This window comes from Schistocerca serialis, chromosome 3 (assembly GCF_023864345.2).
Source record: "Schistocerca serialis cubense isolate TAMUIC-IGC-003099 chromosome 3, iqSchSeri2.2, whole genome shotgun sequence".
NCBI lineage: Eukaryota > Metazoa > Arthropoda > Insecta > Orthoptera > Acrididae > Schistocerca > Schistocerca serialis.
The window spans coordinates 595,358,839-595,380,747 of record NC_064640.1 but is presented as its reverse complement, the minus strand read 5'-3'; positions in this window follow the sequence as shown (position 1 = coordinate 595,380,747).

Here is a 21,909-nt window from a genome sequence, read left to right as displayed (position 1 = left end):
ATATGAGAACCTTACCTATGGAATGAGACCTGCCTAAGGCCGGGGATAGGTACAGCCAAAGTCTCCACAAAGAATCTAATGGTATTCAGTAAACATAAATTAAATTCAGTTGGTGATCGGGTGTACTAGCTATTACTAGTAGTGTTTCTTGTAGCTAACTGAAGCAGATATTTCCAGTGAACTAATTTACTTAGAGCTTAATCTTGACAACTGGAATATTAATAATGGCTTCCTGTTACTGATCTCTAAACTCAGATGGTACATTTTCTGAAGAGTTCAAAGAAAACTTGACTATAATTCCAAACGTGCCGGACTCATACCTTTATAATTGGTGATGAGTTCAATTTCTCCTTGATACGTTGGCGAAAATATACTGACGGGAAAAAACAGCAACAACAATAAATAGCCGGCCGGAGTATCCGTGCAGCTGCAGGTGCTACAGTCTGGAACCGAGCGACCGATACGGTCGCAGGTTCGAACCCTGCCTCGGGCATGGATGCGTGTGATGTCCTTAGGTTAGTTAGGTTTAATTAGTTCTACGTTCTAGGCGACTGGTGACCTCAGAGGTTAAGTCGCATAGTGCTCAGGGCCATTTTTTTGAATAATAAATAAACAACGTAGGGTGATGAAATTTAAGGAATACATTAGCCTAGGTAACATATTTAAGTGATTAGCATTTCAAGAGTAAAGGTTAATGTAAGCACGAGATTAGCCATTGGAAATATGAAATGGTGCTCCATTAATAATCATTGTAGCCGCCAGAACGTTGAAGCATGCATGCAAACTAGAGCGCATTGTGTTGTACAGACACCGGATGTCAGTTTGTGGGAAGGAGTTCCATGCCCATTGCAGGTGCGTTGGATAACAACGAGATTGCGCCTGTTGTCATACGAAATCGCTCCAGGTGTTGGTCCAGTGTCTCCAACACGCTGACCGGATGCTTACAGGCCCTCAAGTGTTCTCCGTCTAACCAACACAAATCCATCATTGGCACCAAGACAGAACCAGCTTTAATCAGAAACACAGGAAATCTCCACACTACCCTCCAATGAGCTCTCACTGAATTCGCAAATGACAGTATTTTGGGGTTAGCGGGATGCACGCTACAGGGCGTCTGGTTCGTAGCTGTTCTTGAAGTAACATATTTGTAACACCCCATTGTGTCACTGTGGTACAAACTGCTGCTCAAATTGCTTCTGAAGTTGCATTACGATGCGCCAGACCCATACGCCGAACAGGATGGTCTTGTCTCTCGGTAGTGCTAGGTGACCGTCCGGATCCCCGTCTTCTTGTGACCATACATTCTTGTGATCATCACTACTAGTAATTACTTACAGTGCCAACATTGCTCCCAAGTCTTTCTACAGTAGAAGGAACATCCAGCTTCTCGTAGCCTTTTTACTCGATCTCTTTCAAACTCAGTGAGTTGCTGATACTGGCATCTTTGTCGCCTTAAAGACATTATTGACTGATGTCCACTCAACACGTTCACTCTCAACAGTAACTAACGCCCACGACCGTTACAGCGTGTATTTAAACCAAACTTATACTTTCGTCCTCATACCGGAGCTACTAGTGCCACTGTTATGCGACTGGCGTGAAACTGGAACAGACTACGTCTTTCAGACGTAGAAACACGCCTACCATACGTTGTTTAATGTCGCACAACTCCTTCTTGGTGTTGTGAGTTTTTTCCGTCAGTGTACATGTTTAAGATAGGTGATGGGAACGGAAAATCTTTCGAAACGATACTATTTATTTTCTCCGAAAATTGCTTTGCACAATTAGTTTAGGAGACGACTTAAAGTGGAAATGGCTGATAAAATTTGAACTCTTAGAAACAAATAGTCCTGAGCAAATAGGGAGCGTCAAGACGGGTACGGTAATTAGTGCCACAAGGTCATTGTAGCGAGTCTGAGTACCGTAACATCCTAATCCGCCAAAAGTAGTTTAAATATTTCAATTAAAGAAAACCCAGAAAAATTCGTTTTGACGCCTTCCTAAGAAACAGTCCCCACTCTGTCTAAAGTAACTATGTAAGCATTCAAAAGATGTGGCTTAAATTGAGAGGAATAGAATCATTGACAACTGACGGATTGATTGCAAACACAAATTAATAAGAGCCGGCAATGATCCTCCATGGTACACAACACAGGCTGTAACACTATCGGTTATTACCCCGAGAGCAAGTCGCCTATAATGTGATTTCTTCGACAGGAATCATGTATTAATGGAAATTAGTCGGACTATTTTTCCGTTAGTAGAAGGTTTATGTTTCGAAAGGGTGCAGTAGTTACTTGAGCGGGAATCGGAGCAATGTTGTTAATGTTGCGAAAGTAAATCTGTGATCGTGTAAATCAACAACGATCGCCAGACTAATTAGGTAAATTAATTCCAAGCAAATATGCTGCTAATCAAGAAAATTAGCTGCTATATGTAACTTTTCTTTGAAAATAAATATGTTTTGTAAATCGGACACGAAATCAATAGCGCACACTAGCATGTATTTTTAAAGTAGGCAGCCATGAGCAACGCAGAGTTTAAATACAATGAGGCGACGAAAGTCATAGGATAGTGACATGTACATTTAGAGACAGCAGTAGTATCGCGTACACAAGGTGTAAAAGAGCAGTACATTGGCGAAGGTGTGATTTGTACTCAGGTGATTCATGTGAATAGGTTTCCGACGTGGTTATTACCACACCACCGGAATTAACGGACGTTGAACGCGGAATGGTAGTCGGAGCTAGACGCATAGAATATTCCATATTGCAAATCGGTAGGAAGTACAATATTCCGTGATCCACACTGTCAAGAGTGCACCAGGTTTCGGGCATTACCTCTCACCACGGACAACACAATGGCCAACGGCCTTCTATTAACGACCAATAGCAGCGACCATTGCTTAGAGGTGACGTTGGTAACAGACAAGCAACAATGGATGAAATACCTCAGAAATCAATGTGAGACTTACAAAAGCATATCCGTTGGTACAGGGCGGAGAAATTTGGCGTTAATGGGCTATGGCAGCAGACGGTCGACACGAATTCCTTTGCTAACAGCACGACATCGTCTACAGCGCTTTTCTTGGGCTTGTGACCATATCGTTTCGACCGTGGAGGGCTGGAAAACCGTGGCCTGGTGAGATGAGTTGTGGCTGGAATTGGTAAGAGCTGATAACAGAGCGCAAGTGTGGCGCAGAGTCCACGAATCAATGGACCTAAGTTACAAACAAAGCACTTTGCAAGCTGGTGGTGCCTAATGTATGCATGGTCCAGTCGAACTGATCGTTGACTGGAAATGGTTATGTTCGGCTACTTGGAGACCATTTGCAGAAATTGGTAGATTTCATGTCACGGGACTTCCAACTACTTGTTGAGTCTAAAAAATGGTTCAAATGGCTCTGAGCACTATGGGACCTAACATCTACGGTCATCTGTCCCCTTGAACTTAGAAATACTTAAACCTAACTAACCTAAGGACATCACACAACACCCAGTTATCACGAGGCAGAGAAAATCCCTGACCCCGCCGTTTGTTGAGTCCATACCACATTGAGTTGTTGCACTAAGCCGGCAAAAGGAGATCCGACATGATATTAGGAGATATTCTATGGTTTTTGGAAGCTCAGAATACTGTTTAATGTAGGATATGCACAGAAAAATTGGACATGATGTGGCTTCAATCTTCGCTGTCGGGGGAAAGTAATTTTGAAGTGGTTATCAAAGTGTTGTGCTAAATAACAAGAGCTCTAATTGTCTTTTTGGGAAATATATACGTTTATGTGATATACAAAGCCCAATTAAATTTGGGGACCCTGAAACTGTTATAGTTTTAATTGATATTTACTAGTTATGACTTTAATTGCACATGTTTTTCCAGAATAGTTTCCAACCTTTATAAAAACTTTCACTGTAAAGTTTGCCAACATACTTGCTCAGTTTAAGGTGGTGGACCAAGAAACTGTTCTCTCTGCTGACTGGGCTTACAATTAACGCTTCTAACAAGACATAGTAATAATTTACACATAAACATAAATATGTGAATAAAAGCACTTTCACAAACATGTAAAGTAAATGACAACTGCGTAGGCCTTCAAAATGTTCTGTTGTACTTGGTTTTTCTACTCACAGTTCTATTCTATTACTCTTAGTATTGAGCAAAGTTTTTAATAAAAACTGAAAATAATCACTTTTATTCTCATTCTGTTGAATTACTTTAACTATCCTCTTTACTTGTCACGTAGAGCATTTCACACAAAAGAGTAGCTAAACACTCGAGAAATTTATTGCTCCACGAACGTTAATTTTTAAATTTGAACAGTAATAATTTTGTTGGTCATTGGAGAGAGTACACTCGGAATTTTTCGTCACTTGGAAGAGGAACCAATCCAGGTCAGTGTCTGAGGACAAATCAGTGTTCTTGAATGAAAGTTAACTATGGAACAGTTATTATTCAAACGATCAGAAAATTACTCCTCCATGCAAATAAATACAACACTAAACCATCCCTGTTCTAAAGGTGGCGGCTGTGGTGACCTTGTGTGGAAAAAGTATAAAGTCGTCCAGGCTAATCATGCCTTTTGACCTAAAATGCCAAGTAAAACATCCTCTTGATGTCGGAATTTTACGATTAAGAGCAAACCCATAAATGTCATGATCTAATAGCCAATATAAATCCCCATCTGAGGCACAATTAATCCAATGTTGCCACAATTCTTGCCTCGTTGAGTACTCAGATCTTTGTCTGGCTGGGAGCTGGCTGCAGGCTATGTCTGCCACAATTACCTATTGCGCTACTTCGCGCGAAAGCATCTTTTGCACTCCACCTAAAACCTTTCGTTGCGAAGGGACTTCCATTCATGTTTTACATTTCATACACTCCTACATTCCCTATGCATGAACCAGCTTTACATAGAATATTTGAACAGATTTTTGTGATGTCAGAACGCCTTTTTTTAAAATACCTTTGAAATTAATCCTGTTTACGTAAGTTTACAGATTTAAGAACTGTTATTTCCACACGTTTTGAGTCAAAGAACATTGCAACACAGATATTACAGTATTTACAGGAAACATCGGATTTACACGAAAGAGGTACTATCAAAATCGTCCATAAGGATTACAAAGGAAGAAAACTGCTGTTGACGAATCAAAAAAACGTGCCAAGTTTAAGAGAACCGAATCGACGATGTCTTACAGATGCTCGAAACTTCGTGCGGGCTTCAGCACGAAATGCTTTTAATAATATCTGAAGTGAAACTGTATCACGAAATCTGGTAGAAAATGTAAAGAGATTCTAGTTATGTAAAGTACACCAACGGAAAGATACAATCAGTACCCCTACTGCGCGATAGCAGTGCTAATGTACTGATGACAGTGCCACCAACACTGAATTACTAAATACAATGAAGTAAATATTCTAGAACTCGAATCAAGAACAGCCGCGAACATAAGTAACTTAGAAGTAGACATGCTACAGGTACCGATACAGCTTAATTTACTTAATAAAAGAAATTGCCAAGTGCGAGTAGAACTCCGGCACTGTGGGTTTCGTACACACTTGATTATGTAGATAGATAGATTGTCCATTCTGGGAATCAAGGATACTGACAATTTTTGCCTTTTTTCAACATTGATACCGGCAAGATATCCGTGCCAGGGATTCCAAAACTTTGAAGAATGTTTTAATTTCAAGTTTGTAACGTATAACAAATGAGAAAACTGGTTCTTTCCTGCCATATAATTACAAATTAACAGTTTCAGACTTTTCCCTTTACTTTTACGGTGAAACATTGCTTCTTGCCAAATGTCACGATTCTAAGTCAACCTTATAGGTTTTGATAAGTGCGTTTTCGGGTATCAAAATACTGACGTAAGTTACCGTAAATTTTTATTGAATTAAATTGGAAGCTTAAAATTTTTACAGCGCCAAGAGGCCATAGACCTTAATCGTGTCATAAATCTCAAATTAATAATTTTACTCGGTCCTAAAAAAAGGGTTCTTCGCAATTTGACTGACAGACAAACAGACGGACGGATAACGAAGTGATCGTATAATGGTTTCATTTCCTGACATTGAAACAAGAAGACCTCCAAGTAAGTCTTCCGGGCCAGACTGTGTAGCAATTAGAATCCTTTCAGAGTATACTGGTATAATAATTCCACTCTTAGCAATCATATACAACCGCTCGCTCGACCACTGATACGTACCTAAAGACTGGGAAGCTGCACAAGTCACATCAATACATAATAAATGAAATATGACTAATCCGCTGAAATGTATATCCATATCACTGACGTCGAATTGCAGCAGCACTTTAAACATATACTGCACTTGAACATTGTTAATTACCGCGAAGAAAACGATTCACTGACGCATAGTCACAGCAGACTCAGATTATATCGTTCTTGTGGTAATTATATTGGCCGTCGTATAACCACTTGTGAATTAATGATGTAGATCCATAGTCAGTGGTTTCTGTTGTCAAAGAATTGTTCTTCCCAATCCTTTACTTATTGAAACATTAGCTATTTGCGCTTAACTCCTATAATGTGGTCTTCCACATCATATTTTTCGTTGCTTTTTTTCAGATGTTCTAACTTAGTTGTATCAATATGGATAAATGAGGCTGCGAGCTACTTACCTATTATCTTGTCTTTATCGTTGTAATTGGTGTAATGAACTATATTTCACATTATCCAGTGCTGTATAAATAAAATGATAACGAGTAACAACAGTATTTTAACAGTAATTATGTTCATACATTTCCCATTTTTGGTGTTAAGGCCAGTGCAAATTCGATGACTGGACAGAGCGAAGAAGCTAGCAGCAACGAAGTCCTTCCCGTTATCTTCCGAAAACCTCTCTTCGAATCTAAATTTCATAATAACTGTTCTTGGCAATGGGTGACGACACCCAAGCCTTCTCGTCACTTCCCCACTTCACCGTTCAATAAATACTCAGCTCTCAGAGGACACTGAAACAGAAAGAGAAGTGGCATAGCTTCCGCGTCGTTGTTAAGATACCTGCTGCTCTAGGTGTCGCGGGCTGCGTCACAATGTCAGCAGAGTGAAATATTAAATGAGACCATACTGCCCATCACTCACGTTAATTTACACCAACAACAGCGCAGCAATGTACGGTCTATAAGTTTTCATTTAATAAGCACCAAATCAAAACATCATAGGTAATAAATTTGGCACTCCCATCAGATATTGTGAATTGATTTTAAAACGCACACTCGTATACATTTTCGCGTCACTGCAACCGTACCGCTCGGAATAACATATGGTGCTTTCCATGCTGCTTCCATCCATTTACATTTGACCAATTGAAATGCAATAATGCTCGGCTTCATTATGCAACGAATCATGTATAATTTATAATGAAGCCAGAGGTGTAAACGAGGACGGCAAGTGCTGCAAACATGTGTCGACAGCAGCTGCTGGTTACTGGGTGCGATGTTAATGTCCATTCAACGCACTCCAATGAGAATAGTCTCAAGGAACATTTGCACCTGTCACATCCCAATATACAGTATCAGGTTTCACAGTGCTACATATTATAAACGCAAGCCGGTTTTATCCATACACTTATAATAAACGAGTCTTAACACAAATAATTTTCAGCCAAACGTAATACTGCTGAAGTATGATCAACTTCTGCAGCTGCCCAGTACGCATTACGTTGTTGTAGTCTCCGCGTGGAAGATCTACACCCAGTTGAGTCTGTAAGAGTTGCGCAGAAAATAATTCACCGCATACTTTTACTCAGCTGAAAACAATTCTGCGAATTCGAAACCTTACGTATGCATTATTTGAAGTCTCCTGAGTGAGCGCGCCACGTTTCCGCTACTTCCGACAGGTAGCGCAGGTGCAGGACAATTTCAAAACGGCGTCTGTAGGTGGTGTATGTTACAAGCAACGCGCCGTCATTGAATGTCTCACTGCAGAGAAAGAAACTGTGGGAAATATTCACAAACGCTTGTGCAAAGCCTATGGAGCATCTGCTATGGACAGAAGTACAGTTAGCCGCTGGGCACGGAGGGTTAGCTCACCAGAAGGCGGTTCGGTGGAACTCCACGGTATGCAGCGGTCGGGGAGACCATCAACGGGTGTCACACCTGACACACCTGACCTAGCCCCCTCGGACTTTCACTTGTTTGGGACATTAAAGGATGCCACTCGCAGAAGACATTTTGAGGACGAAGAGAAAGTGATTCACACAGAGAAACATTGGCTCCGCCACCAGGACAAGTATTGATACCGACAGGGCATACACACCCTTGTTTCGCACTGGAGGAAGGGCATAGAGCAGCATGGAGATTACGTCGCTAATGGGGTGTGTAGGCAAAATACCATTCTTTCGTGTGTGTAATTCTCATTATGTTCAATAAAGAATTGTTGAAGAAAAAATGCGGTGCATGACTTTCTGGGCCGCCCTCGTACTTACTATCTTGATCTACCTCTGTAATTTGTACAATTCCAGCCCCCCTCCGCCCTTGAACCAACAGTAAAAGCTTCCATTAACAAATTAGCTGCTTGTTGTCGTAGATGATGTACTTTATAAAGGAATCACAACGCCGCTAAGTTTTAGCGTAATAGAGGAAAAAATGGAGAGGATCGACGACACTTAATGACAGGAAGGGTTGGTGACCATCAATATATTTAAACCGTTCATAAATAGTAGGGATGAGCTATTAATTCTCGATGCTACTATTAAGGATAAATCACCGGAAATAGTTAAAATGTAAAATATCTAGAAATAACAGTCCGGAACGTTGTATAGTGGATTCAAATGGCTCTGACAAGGGAACCTCCCCATTGCACCTCCCTCAGATTTAGTTACAAGTTGGCAGAGTGGATAGGCCTTGAAAAACTGAACACACATCAATCGAGAAAACGGGAAGAAGTTGTATGGAACTATGAAAAAAATAAGCAAAATATACAAACTGAGTAGTCCACGCGCAACATAAGCAACATAAACGATGCTGCAAACCCAGGAGCGCCGTGGTCCCGTGGTTAGCGTGAGCACCGGCGAAACGCAAGGTCCTTGGTTCAAGCCTCCCTCGAGTGAAAAGTTCTGATTTTTTTTTTCAGACAATTATCAAAGTTCAGACACTCAAACATAATCAACTTCGCTCTCCAAAATTCCAGGACATGTTCAGATTTGCTTGGACACATGCAGGATTTGACGGTCTACACACGGAAAAATTTGAAAACGTTAAAAACATATGTTTTGACAGAGCACAGGGAAAACTGTGCGACTGTGAAACTGTTGCATTCATTTGTTGCAGTTTATGTGACAAACTCTTATGTTTTCATCACTTTTTTGGGAGTGATTATCACATTCACAAGAAAACCTAAATAGCGCAAGGTAGAAGAATCTTTTTACCCATTCGTCAAGTGTACAAGTTAGATAGGACGACAACATATTCCTGTCAGGTGACGCACATGCCGTCACCAGTGTCTTATAGAATATATCAGACGTGTTGTTATGTGGAGGAATCGGTTGACCTATGACCTTGCGAGCAAATGTTTTCGGTGCCCATTGGACACGCACGTCCTTTCGTCTACTAATCGCACGGTTTTGCGGTGCGGTCGCAAAACACAGACACTAAACTTATTACAGTGAACAGAGACGTCAATGAACGTACTGACGGATCATAACTTTGCGAAAATAAAGAAAGTAAAATTTTCACTCAAGGGAAGACTTGAACCAAGCACCTTTTACCCCAGCGCTGTTCACGCTAACCACAGGACCACGGCACTCCTGAACTCACAACCTCCTTAATGTTGCCTATCTTGCACATGGACTACTCAGTTAGTATATTTTGCTTATTTTTTTCATAGTTCCACACAACTTCTTCCTGTTTTCTCGATTGATCTGTGTCCAGTTTTTCAAGGCCTATCCACTGTGCCAACTTATAACAAAATCTGAGGGGGCTGCGATGGGGAGGTTCCCTTGTGAGTACCATGGGACTTAACATCTGTGGTCATCAGTCCCCTAGAACTTAGAACTACTTAAACCTAACTAACCTAAGGACATCACAAACATCCATGCCCGAGGCAGGATTCGAACCTGCGACCGTAGCAGTTGCGCGGTTCCGGACTGAGCGCCTAGATGTATAGTGGAAAGATCAACAAATCTTAAATAGGAAAAGCAGGTATCAAGTTTAAATTTGTCGGAAGGATCATAAGGAAATGTAATTCACTCACGGAAAAGTAGCTTAAAAAACTCTCATTAGACAATTTCTTGCGTACTGCTTGTCATTATGGAGTAGAATCATCCAAAAATGACTGGCACGTTTTGTCACGGATTCGTCTATTAAGCACGAGAGCATCACAGATATGATGATTGAAGATAACTGCAGGTGTCACATGAGATGCGGTATTCATCACATCGAAGCAAATTCGAATAGCACAAGTTCGAAGAAAAGCCAAACAATGTATTACTTCGTCCAATACACATAAATCTCGTGAAATGAGGATGACCTGAGCATTCAGAGGAATTGGAGCTAACGCGATGAGAAAGGACACTCTTTCCTTCCACGCATCATTCACAACTGATATAGAAAAACGATGAGAAAGGACACTCTTTCCTTCCACGCATCATTCACAACTGATATAGAAAAACGAGGAAATGAATGTAATACCAGTTGTGTCTTCCGTCAGTCATGTTAATGTGGTTTGTTGAGTTTATGATTGATACGTATATCTATGGACGCATATCCCAAGCAAGGCAGAGCTTTGGCAGGTTAGATGGCAATACATATAAGACGTAACCGATATTCAGATTTTTCGTGTAATGGATGGATTTGAAACTTAGCTATAGTCTTACACCAAACAACAACATTTATATTTTTTTATTTATTTAATAACAAAATTGAATCCATACTACACACAACATAAATGTACACAGTATAACTCACCACCTAAAGATGAAGAGACAAAAAATAGCCGCACATTTCGTTACCGAACTTCAACTGTCTCCAGAGCACTGATGATTTTTTTGTGATCTTTTCCCACGAAACACAAGGTTGTATATGAGCTCGAATATACACTGAAGAGCCAAAGAAACTGGTACACCTGCCAAATATCGTGTAGGGTCCCCGTGAGTACGCAGAAGTGCCGCAATACGTAGTGGCATGGACTCGACTAATGTCTGATGTAGTGCTGGAGGGAACTGACACCATAAGTTCTGCATGGCCGTCCATAAATCCGTAATAGTACGAGGTGGGTGGAGATCTCTTCTGAACAGCACATTGCAAGGCATCCCAGATATGCTCAATAAAGTTCCTGTCCGGGGAATTTGGTGACCAGCGGAAGTGTTTTAACTCAGAAGAGTGTTCCTGGAGCCACTCTGTAGCAATTCTGGACGTGTGGGTTGTCGCACTGACTTGCTGGAAATGCCCAAGTCAGTCAGGATGCACATTTCTTATGAATAAATGCAGGTGATCAGACAGGATGCTGACATAGGGTCATTTGTCGGACCTGCATCTGGGTGTATCAGGATGTATCAGCGGTCCCATATCACTCTAACTGCAGATGCCCCACACCAATACAGAGCCTCCACCAGCTTGAACAGTCCCCTGCTGACATGCAGGGTCCATCGATTCATGTGGTTGTCTCTATTCCCGTAGACGTCCATCCGACCGATACTCGTCAGATAAGGCAACTTTTTTCCAGTCATCAACAGTCGAACGTCGTTGTTGACGGGCCCAGGCGAGGAGTAAGACTTTTTGTCGTGCAGTAATCATGGGTGCACGGTGGGCCTTCCGCTCCGAAAGCCCATATCTATGACGTTTCGTTGAATGGTTCGAACGCTGACGCTTGTTGATGGTCGAACATTGAAACCTGCAGCAATTGAACTAACGGTTGCACTTCTGTACGTTGAACGATTCTCTTCAGTCGTCGTTAGTCCCATTCTTCCAAGATCTTTTCGTGGCCCAGCGATGCCCGGGATTTGGTATTTTACCGGATTCCTGATATTCACGGTACAATCGTGAATTCCCCACTTCATCGCTATCTTGGAGATGCTGTGCCCCAACGATAGTGGGCCGACTGTAACACCACATTCAGATTCACTTAAATCTTGCTAACCTGCCATTGTAGCAGCAATAGCCGATCCTACAATTGCGCCAGACACATGATGTCTTAAATAGGCGTTGCCGACCGCAGTACCGTATTCTGCCTGTTTACGTATCTCTGTATTTGAATACCCGTGCCAATATCAGTTTCTTTGGCGCTTCAGTGTAAGAAGTATACTGAGACACGATCAGCCCTGCAGTCATAAAACACAGTTATTACATTGAAGTGGCATGTCTGAAGGCTTATCTTATTTAAACTCATTGCGAGTAACTGAATGAATGACTTCCACTGGTTCATGCTTCTGTCTGGTCTGGAGTAAGTCATTCGTCTGGTTTTAATAATTTTTTAAGTTGATGAATTCGAGCACGCCAGTTCTGTAGAAGCAAATATTGTGGTGGTCCTTCAAGTACCTGAGTTGTTCTCAGAAAAATCTTTCCCAACTTCCATCTACCTAAACATGCTTGCTGTTATCCAAGTATTGGGAGTCGTTCACATATTACTACCATATTCTTTTCGTTTCAGGTTCCAGGTGGTCAAATAACGGCGGCTTTTTTGTAAATTAATGTGAAGCTGGTGAAATATGTGAAGCTTGCACACTACAAAAAGGTTATAGGACACTTGGAAGTCTTCGAGCTAAGTGTAATTTACGGCTATTATACACTTTATGGCAACACTGTTATCAGCCAGATTGTATAGCAATGGGATTACGTATCTTTGGTACCAGAGCTCACACTTAAATAAGTCGTTTGGAACAGATATTGTTTAGCAGACTAGAACGCATCCGAAATAAAACTGTATTTTATGATACTGTACTGCTAGTTGAAGCGGAAGCCAAAGACAATGGACATTCGAAATTGTTCATATGGTTCAAATGGCTCTGAGCACTATGGGACTTAACATCTGAGGTCATCAGTCCCCTCGGCTTAGAACTACATAAATGTAACTAACCTATGGACATCACACACGTCATGCCCGAGGCAGGATTCGAACCTGCGACCGTAGCAGCTGCGCGGTTCCGGACTAAAGCGCCTAGAACCGCTCGACCACAACGGCCGGCTCTCGAAATTGTTTTTCGGTGTACACAAAAAAATACAACTACAGTGGAATATTAACAAAAGAATTGTTCAAGTGGCTCTGAGCACTATGAGTCCCCTGGAACTTAGAACTACTTAAGGGGCTCCGGAAAGGCTCAAAATCATGAAAAGTTCAATTTTTACTTTTTTGCGTTTTCTGAATCTGCAGACTATTACCTTTTAATAGATATATAATTTATTGAATTCCGAAGACTACAACTATTTTTAAATTTTTTTTGAAATGTGTTCTACATGGGCGTGACCCACTGTGGCGCTGTTAAACTGCTGTCAAATGGTGTTATTATTAACGTCCGTGTTCATCAGGTACATTTTAGTGATGTGAGATAAAGTATGTGTTGTGGCTAACCTGTGATGGTTCAATATATATTGCTGGTGTGATTGTCGATTGTTTCATGTTTATTTACTCTGTCGTTATCTCGAAAATATTCGTAATTAATTCTGTTTCTTGAGTCTCTGTTTTGTTGAAGTATAATAATGAGTAAAAGTAAAGTTATTAGAAATCCTCTGAAGGCTTTTAAGAAAAGGAGAAATGTTGGAGAGCCAATGGTATGTGTTATTACTGTAAACAATAAAGACTATAACCAAGTGAGTGAACCCAACCTTTCAAGTACACCTGCCCATAGCAGTCAAAGTGGGAAAGAAAATACTTCACAGAAGAAGCTTGGTTCAATGAGTGAAAACTATGAATGTTTTATGGGCGAATCGGATGTGAATGAAATATTTGATATGTCGGTTCTCAAAGGAATTTTTTCAAACTGTGTAAGATGTATTCATTGTAGTGAAGTTGGTCTGGAACTCTCCATAATAAAGCACGTAGGACTTGCTAGTGAAATACAACTGAAATGTGATAAGTGTTCATACACGACCACCTTTTGGAACAATGTTGCAGTAACTGCAACTGAAGAAAATGGTAGCAAAATCTACGAACACAACAACGAGCGATGCTTGCTTTAGACAAGGAACGCCTTCGGGCTGCAGACAGGGCTGTAAAGAGTCTAGAAATACAAGCAAGAGTAAACAGGAGGAGGAACAAAAGGAAGCTGGAGGAGGAGTTTGCAGAGCATGAAGATAATCCATCCTATGGACCTGGAATGCACTAAAAAGTTAATCCAATCTTTGTCGCTCGATTCCCAAAACTTTTATTTTCTCATACTAATTACATGTTTTCTAAGGATCTTCCAAACATATTTGTTTCAAACTTTCAGTAAATGTTACACAGTACCTTCTGCATAATTTAACACAGCCTTTTTCCAAAATACTGTATATTTTTGAATATATAAATAAAAAATTGCAAAAAAATGTTGTGAATTTTCATTACAATTGAAAAAAAATCATCTTTAATAACTGAACTAAAATTCTGTAAAATCCCTGTGTTAAGTTGTAGCCCATATTCCAATAAATAATCTGTAAAAAGTTCAACGTCCGGAGCCCCTTAAACCTAACTAACGTAAGGACATCACACAACACCCAGTGATCACGAGGCAGTTAAAATCCCTGACCCCGCCGGGAATCGAACCCGGGAACTCGGGCGCGGGGAACGAGAACGCTACCGCACGACCACGAGCAGCTGACGAACAGTATCCAGACAGAAGCATCAACTACCTGGACGTACACATTACGACAAACAATAACACATGAAAGGTTAAGTCTGTGGCGTTCAACTCGTGAATGGGCTTCTTGCCCGACTGCGGGTGGAGTGTAGACTTTCGTTCGCCGCGGCACTAGGACGGGACAGCGTCGAAACCTTCACTCCAGTAGTTCTTTTTTATAATTTCTTTATCATAGGTTGAGCTCCACATGGCAGGCTGAGTGAACGTGGGCCATTCTGGAGGGACTGCAGCGAGGAAAACTCGCCGCTGCTAACTGCGGCTGAAAGCGAGAATTCCAGCACAGGAGTCTAGCGCTTCGCCCACTATGACTAGACCACCACAGCCACCAGTAACATAAACTCATTTCAAATTAATAGGAAAGAGAGAACGACAAACACTACAATGGCTGCAACTTACTGTTAACAGGACACTGATAACTGAGTACCATATAGTCGGTGCTGCGCAGGGCAAGTAAGATAACCTCGAACGAAAAAAACTTACAACAAGATATAAACATAGTTAAACAATTACAACAGTCAATGATTAAACTGCTTCCATGGCTGACTCGAGATTGGGAAAAGTAAACAAAAAATCAGATAAAGATCACAACAACTAAACAAAAAGTTAAAAGAAACCACCTATAAAACATCTCCCACATCGACAATATGCCACAAACTATAGTAAATGTCTTGAAAATACTTAAAATTGAATTATTTACTTCTAATAATCTAGAACAGAAGCTAAAGGTAACGTAAACTTCCAACAATACCCACATTCCGATACTGCAACAATTAAAATATCACGTCAGAAACACTCCATGTGCTACCTAGGATCAACTTGAAGCGAGTTCCATAGGAAGTTTAGAGAGCACTTTAGAGCCTACACACGTAACGTATGTACCACATCAAAAATATCCACACAAACCGGGTGGTGCAAAATACGTGTTAGAAACTGTTTGTCTACTGTAGTTTAATTGTACGTCATAAATGAGTCTCCTTGTGATATTGTTGTACTGTAGCTCGGAAAACTCTGTAGCTCATTCATATCCCAATTCACTTTTCAGAATAGAAGCAGTAACATCGAAACAGCAGTACTGTGAACCCACGCGTTCAAGCTGCTGCTCCATTTCATCCACAAGAAGTGACTGTGTGGTGCACAATCTGTGCACAATGGGTTATACGGAAAGATTTTGTTGAAGGAACTATCACAGAAGACAAATACAGACATGCTCTGCAGCACAGATTGTACCGGCTGCAAGACGACGCCGAATGATACGAATTCACTGCTTATTGTAGGATGGAACACGTCCACACAGTACTGCAGACGCTTTCCACTTTCTTCAGGCTATATTCAGCCATCGGATAGTAGCAAATGGACTCCTTATCATTCTGTGGACATGGTATGGAATGGCGCACTTACAATCACTATATCAGACAGTGTGATCATTACTTATGAATTTATCTAATGGGAATAATTTTTAAAGATGTTCCTCAACACTCCAGAACCTTCTTATTGCAATTTCCAGAGAGATTCGCGCCACTGAAAATAATATTTTTCAGGAAGGCATCACGGAATTCAGTTCAAAGCTCTAACACTCATTGCTGCAGAACGAAACCACTTTGGAATATTTCCGTATCAAACGTCAGTTTGTTTGCTATAGCACAAATAAAATAACAAGAGTATACAGTGACGGAAGATAAATCACAACACCAAGAAGAAGCTGTGCGACGTAAACGAAAGTTGGTAGGCCTGTTTCTAAATCCAAGTGATGACTTCATTCAAAATCTGCGCAAGTCTCATTAGAGTGGCATCAGTAGCGCAGCTATGAGGACGCATATACAATTCATGCTTCAGCGACCACCGTTCGGCGAGACGGTGTAATGTTGTGTGTCAAAGGCTACGGCGATCTTAGCTTGACAGCCAGTATCACGAAGATGGTAAAAACCTCTATAAAAATCCCCTCAATCCTCTATAAAAAGCTCCTCAATCCTGCGCGCTGATAGGATGCATGGCTGTTGAGGCGGAACAGTCGTAAGCGGGCGACCTCTGGGGCACATGCCGCACTTTAGTTGTACAAGACTTACGCAGGCAAGTGGGGCTCTGTCTGGGTAGACATCCGTTCCCTAGGTGCACGTGGGACGACCATGGGGCCTCTTAATTCTTCAGAAACTCCTCCCAGTGGATCGGGTGGGCCATTAGTGAGCACTATTACTCATCCCAACAAGAGAAACCACGAGGGTACCTCTCCTGAGCATACTCCTCAGAAATGCGGAATCAGTTATAGTAACAGGGCGCAGGTGTGTCAAAATGTTTTTGTGCTAGTTAAAAGAGCCTCGGGCACATTTGCTTAGGAGTTCCCATTCCACATCCATAAACGTTTAGAAGGTATAACGAGTGATCTGAAGACGATAAAAAGGCTTCAGAATTTTACATTGTTGATAGAAACGGCCATGTCAAGAAAGTACAGAGACTTTTGAAGGCCACAGCATCGGGTGAACAGCATGTTACTGTTGAATTGCATAAAACCTTAAATTCCAACGACGGGGTGGTAATATGTGAAGACCTCATGGATGAGGACATCAGTGTGTTACAACAGGAATAGGCACATGACGGTGTTACGGAAGTTAAAAATGTGAAGAAGACAGTGAATGGGCAGCTCGGAACAACACATTCATTCGAACATTCAATACGCAAGACCTACCCAGCCACATTAAGGCAGGTTTCTTAAACTTACTGATTCGCCACTTTTTTCCAAATCCCACGCTGTGTTTCAAGTGTCAAAGATTTGGACATACAACCGTTGCGTGTAATGGTCGTACTACTTGTGGAAACTGTGGTCGAGTAGCTCATGAACTGAGTGCGGAACGTACATCTCTGTCAGTGTGTGTTAATTGCTGTAACTCACATCCCGCCAGGAGTAGAGGCTACCCCATCTAAAGAGACGAAAAGAAAATTCAGGAACTTAAAGCTACACGTTGCGTGTCTTATGCCGAAGCAATGACACTGTTTTGTCAGTGCAGCCCCCATCATTCGTTATCTCATTTGCATCAGCTTTTAAACAACCCATAGTTAAAGTTATAGTGTGACGACGCAAACGGAAGTAGCATCTGCCGCTACCAACACGTGCTCCTGTTGCTGCACATGCCAACAGCCAGGCTCTGGTAACACTTCGCTTCCCAGAGACACAAACTTCTCAGACTGCCGATGTGGAGCCATTGCCCCCAACAGCAACCGTCCCACCGGCACTGGCTGTTACACTTACTGAGGAATTTTTCCGTGTTTCAGCCCAACAAAGGAAAGCCGCCACAAAGACCAAGTAAAAGTCCGGTGGAACAGACCCTTAAGCACCGGCAGTGAAACCGACTGCTACTGCTGCTCTTGATCATTTGGCAATGGACGGGGTTCAAATCGGTGACCCACCTAGTCCTACTAGTCGTCCACCAATGACCTTGCGTTCCCCACCTGGGTGCAAAGAGAAAGGGAAGACAAATTTTCCCAGTAGGTAATGGACATCCTGCAGTGGAATTTAATTGACTTAACAGCTCGAGTGGATGAACTAAAATTGCTCTCACATACCAGACGAGTTTGTATGTGCCTTTAGAAAACACATTACAAGAAATCGAATACTCCTGTTTTAGAGGTTATCGTCTATATCGAAAAGATGATCATGGCGACAGAGGTCAGGGAGGAATGGCAGTGTTCGTCCATGATACACTTTACTCCTCCTCTCTAACCCTATTCACGACACTACAGGCAGTTGGTGTCACTTTGCATTTTGTGTCCTTTCAGGTAACCTTCTGTTCCCTCTGCCCTACGCCAAAGGCACCACTGGGTGGCGAGGCACTTTATGAGCTGATCGATCAGCTTCCGCCACTGTTTGTGTTCTTAGGTGCTTTTAATGACCATAATATCCTATGGGATAGTCTCTCTACTTGCCCGAGGGGACGAGTGGTTGAAAGTGTATTACGATCTAACACCACGTGTTTCCTGAATACGGGCTCCATGACACATTTTTGCACAGCAACAGGGACATTCTCTGCCATTGATTTGACAGTTTGCTCTCCTGCTCTCGCAGACTCTGTCGAATGGGAGGGGGCAGATGACCTTCTCTCCGATGACCACTTTCCTTTTACTGTCCGGCTTCTACAACGAATAGAGCCTGAGGGAACACCACCTAAGTGGCTGTTATCCATGGCGAATTGGACGATTTATAGCCAGTTGGCTGTGCTTGAGCACAGGGACAGCGTCCACGACTGTGTGGGTCACATTACCGATGTAATCCACGCTGCTGGTGATGCATCTATATCTAAATCAGCAGGCCGTCACATAAGGCCATCTGTTCCTTGGTGAAACGATCAGTGTCGTTCTGCTATAAGTGACAAGCGGACAGCGGTACGCAGGTTCATGCATAGTCCAACAGCAGAGAACCTTCGGGCCTTTCGATTAGCGAGAGGCATTTCCCGACAGACAGCGAAGGAGTTCAAGCAGCAATCATGGCACAATTCTCCGAAGTCCATTAATATGTCAACTTCCGCAACTGTAGTGTGGATATTCTAACGGCAGATATCTGGCAAAAGGATGTGCTGTCCTTTAGCTGTCGTAAAGGACGATGGAGTCGTGAAAGTAACGCACGCAGATATCGCTAACACCATGACGCAGTACTTTTACAATGTAACATCGTCCATAGCTCCAGTTCCAGGTATCCACGCATATCGCGAAGTTCAGAAGAGGATACGTCTTGCTATCGCTTCCAACAATGCCGAGGCCTTTAAACTCCGGTTCTGTACGTGAGAATTAGCTGCAGCTCGCGAGACCGCTCCCGGGCCACGCATTGTGGTATACTGCGGAATCTTAACCTTGCACCTAAAAAACATTACTTGCTCTCTTTACTAAGATATGGAGAGATAGGGAATGTCCTGTCCCCTGGAGGGAATCCTAGTGGTCCCCATTCTTACACCAGGGAACGACTGCAGTCTCCAAGGCAGCTATCGGAGAGTCGCTCTTGCCAGCTTTGTAAGAAAGACGCTAGAGTGGATGATCCACTCCCACCTGGAATCTCGAAATCTCCTCAGTTGTTCCCAGTCTGCATTTAGAAGATATCGTTCCACTCTTAATAACCTCACCCTACTGGGGACTGCTATATATGAGGCATTCCTACGGATACAGCATTTAACATCCATATTTTTTGACACTGAAACGGCGTAAGGCAATACGTGGAGACACTATATACTTTGCCAGCTACATGAATGGAGCATACGTGGCCGCCTCCCTATTTTCCTGCGGTCCTTTCTTGCTAAACGTTATTTTTGGTGCAGAGTAAGGAATACTCTTTCCGATAGGTCTCCTCAAGTTCATGGTATCCCACAGGGCAGCGTTTTAAGAGTGATTTTGTTCGCAGTTGCAATCAGTGGCATATCGTCTGCAGTAACGAGTCCGGTGCAGTACTCATTGTTTGTGGATGGTTTTTCTATATTCTGTTCCACTTCTAGTCCCATATCTTCCTCTCGTCAGCTACAGTTAACACTTGAGCGACTGGAAAGACAGTCTGGTGGGACAGGTTTTAATTTCTCTCCAAGGAAAACATTAAGTATTCATTTTAACCGTGATCGTTCTCTTTTTACACAACCGGCAATAAGGCTGTGTGATACTGTTTTACATTTGAAGGACACAGTGTGGCCTCTATGTCTCTTATTTGATAGCAAACTTACTTGGCTGGCACATCTCAAGGAGTTCAAAGCATGAGCCCTTAAGGCGCTGTATATCATGAAGTGCTTGCTGCACTTCTATAGGAGTTCGGTGCGATCACGTCTTGAATATGGTTTTACTGTCTATGGCTCGGCACGAACAACATATTTAAAGATGCTGTACTCCATACACTACTAGTGCATCAGATTGACCACAGAAGCTTATAGGACGAGCCCTATACCAAGCTTGTGTGCAGACGCAGGGGAACTGCCATTAGCTGCTTGACGGCGAGTCCTTGTGGCTAAACAGACGCTCAAATTCCGGTCGCTTCCGACTTTGCTCGCTTCTCCTGCAGGTATTAATATCTTCGAGTCCTTACAACGATTCTATCACACTCGTCAACGAGGGACGAAACCGTTCCGTATACAAGGAAAGCGGCTTTTATTGGATCTGGGATTGTCTCCGCCAAAGGGAAGGTTCGCGCTAAGATCCATCCAGGTTGTTATTGAAACCTAGAATAATTTTGCATTTGACAGGGTGCAACAAATTGTTCACTCTAGACTACGTTTTTAATAATAAACTTCTCTCCAACTGTCCAGAAAATCCACGACGCCGTCCTGCACTAGCACAGACAAAGAAAGGAGGTCTGATTTTGCTGGATACCAAGACACGTGGCTATCCGTGATAATGAGTTGGCCGATACCACGGCCAAGGAGGCATGTACCCTTCCCAACATGACTGTCTACCCTATCCCCCTGCACGCTCCGCTGTCATTGCTGCAAAGGTCTGTCAGAAGTATTTGGGAGGAAGAGCGGCTGGACGAAACGAAAAATAATTTGCGATCAATAAAAGAGACTGTGAGACCGTGGCGCGCCTTCTTCCGGCCACTTTAGAATTGATGAAGTCTGTTTAACGCGCCTTCGAATAAAACACAGCCCTCTGACCCACGGCTTCCTTCTCAGACGTGAAGAACCGCCTGCTTATGATGTATATGGTGTTTGATTACGGTTCGCAACATTGTAACCTAATGTAATTTATATTTTGACGAGAGGGTTCAAGCTCGTTTACCGACGGACCGGCCCTCAATTCTAGGTGATAATGAACTGAATGTGGCACATGTTTTACAATTTTGTGTTTTATCTTCACTTCTACTTAAGCTCCTATGTCGACGCTCTAGGTAGGTGTTAGAGAACGACTGGCTCATCCAGTTACTGTTTTTATGATCCACCAATCTTCTTTTCTGAACTTGCCTCTTAGTGGCTGTCTAGATAAGGTACCATTGTTTGTAATGATCTGCATTGGCTCGCTTGCTCCATTGTAACGTTTAGAGTTGTCGTGTGTGTTCATGTGAGACACAGTCCAAGGGAGCGTAATTGGATGTTACGTTGTACTCGTATTTGAGGCTATCCTCATTTTGCTTGCTATAGCCCCCATACGTCTCACACGGTC